Here is a 1,376-nt window from a genome sequence, read left to right on the forward strand (position 1 = left end):
AGGATCTCCTGTTTACTAGACAGGCACTTTAACCAACTAAGCCACAGCACCTCTTTTCCTACTGACCGATAGTAAAGCAGCTTCTGGTAGAGTGGCCTTATCTGATCTTCAGTGTCATCTGATGTCTAGAGACAAACTAATGCAAATGCTATCTGGGATAAACCAATTTTCAGGGCTTCAATACAGACACGACATTCAATCTTCAGTAAAAATACTGTTATTAAAAACCCTGAGCATTAGCTCATTTCAGATATGGTTTGAGCTAGTCTACCTCTTGACATTATCCAGTGTAGGAGATGTGATAAGGTCCATTTTGCCAGAGGCCGATACACAATCTTTAGCTAAATTGCACAGACTAGTCAAAATCCTCATCAGATCATATCACCTGATTTCAGGTTTGTCATGTAGACGAGGTGGCCGAGTGGTTAAGGCGATGGACTGCTAATCCATTGTGCTCTGCATGCATGGGTTCGAATCCCATCCTCGTCGGTTTAATCTACTTCTTCCGTGTTGAAAGGCTTAGTTCAATTTTCAACCCAGGCGGTGGATATTTGACCTTCTCAAATCTCTGAGATAGTGCAATGAAGGATTCATAAATCTGTGCTGTCTAAGTGCATATAAAAGAGAAGACGTCATCCGATGTAGGATTGCATCAGGCATGCCAAATAAAAACGGTGGGTTTTATTTTGCCAGATTGAGCATTGGTTTATGACTGGTAAGGATTGCCTTAGTCCAACTCCAGACACCAGACAATGAAGGAGAAGAGATAAGGCCCACTCCGTTAGAGGCCAACTTAAAATCTTCAGTGAAAAAGCAAAGACTCATCAAAATGCTCTTCAGATCTTATGGTCTGGTTTCTACGTTTTTGGGCAGAGAAGTTGGCTGTGAAGTTCAGGTGATGCATTAACAATACAGTCTATGGATTGAGCTGTTTATGCATGGTTTTGACTTCCATCTTTGTTCTTGTTGTTTTCTTGCCCTTTCACTGTTCAAGAAGACTGCTATCAAACTTTTCTAGCAGGGAGAGATGCGCATGGAAGCATTTCAATCTGGCAAAAGAAAACCACTGTTTTTATTTGGCATGCTTGGTGCCATCCTACATCGCATGACATCTTCTTCCTTCTGAGCACTTAGACAGCACATATTTATAATTCCTTCATTCAACTATCTCAGAGATGTGAGTAAGACAAATCTGACATTAGTCTCTCACTATGAAAGGTGCCCTTTAAAAATCGAAACTTCTATATCGGGACTATGAAAAGAAGGCACTGCTGAGATTCGAACTCAGGATCTCCTGTTTACTAGACAGGCACTTTAACCAACTAAGCCACAGCACCTCTTTTCCTACTGACCGATAGTAAAGCAGCTTCTGGTAG

The 1,376-nt window shown here is 41.4% G+C and overlaps 1 non-coding gene across 1 annotated transcript; it reads left to right on the forward strand.

The window, feature by feature from the left end:
* Positions 1–407: 407 nt before the first annotated feature.
* TRNAS-GCU (transfer RNA serine (anticodon GCU)) lies at positions 408–489 on the forward strand. The gene has a single exon. It is a non-coding gene; the product is annotated as a tRNA-Ser (tRNA).
* Positions 490–1,376: the final 887 nt, after the last annotated feature.

Source organism: Anomaloglossus baeobatrachus, chromosome 7, assembly GCF_048569485.1.
Source record: "Anomaloglossus baeobatrachus isolate aAnoBae1 chromosome 7, aAnoBae1.hap1, whole genome shotgun sequence".
Classification (NCBI taxonomy): Eukaryota; Metazoa; Chordata; class Amphibia; order Anura; family Aromobatidae; genus Anomaloglossus; species Anomaloglossus baeobatrachus.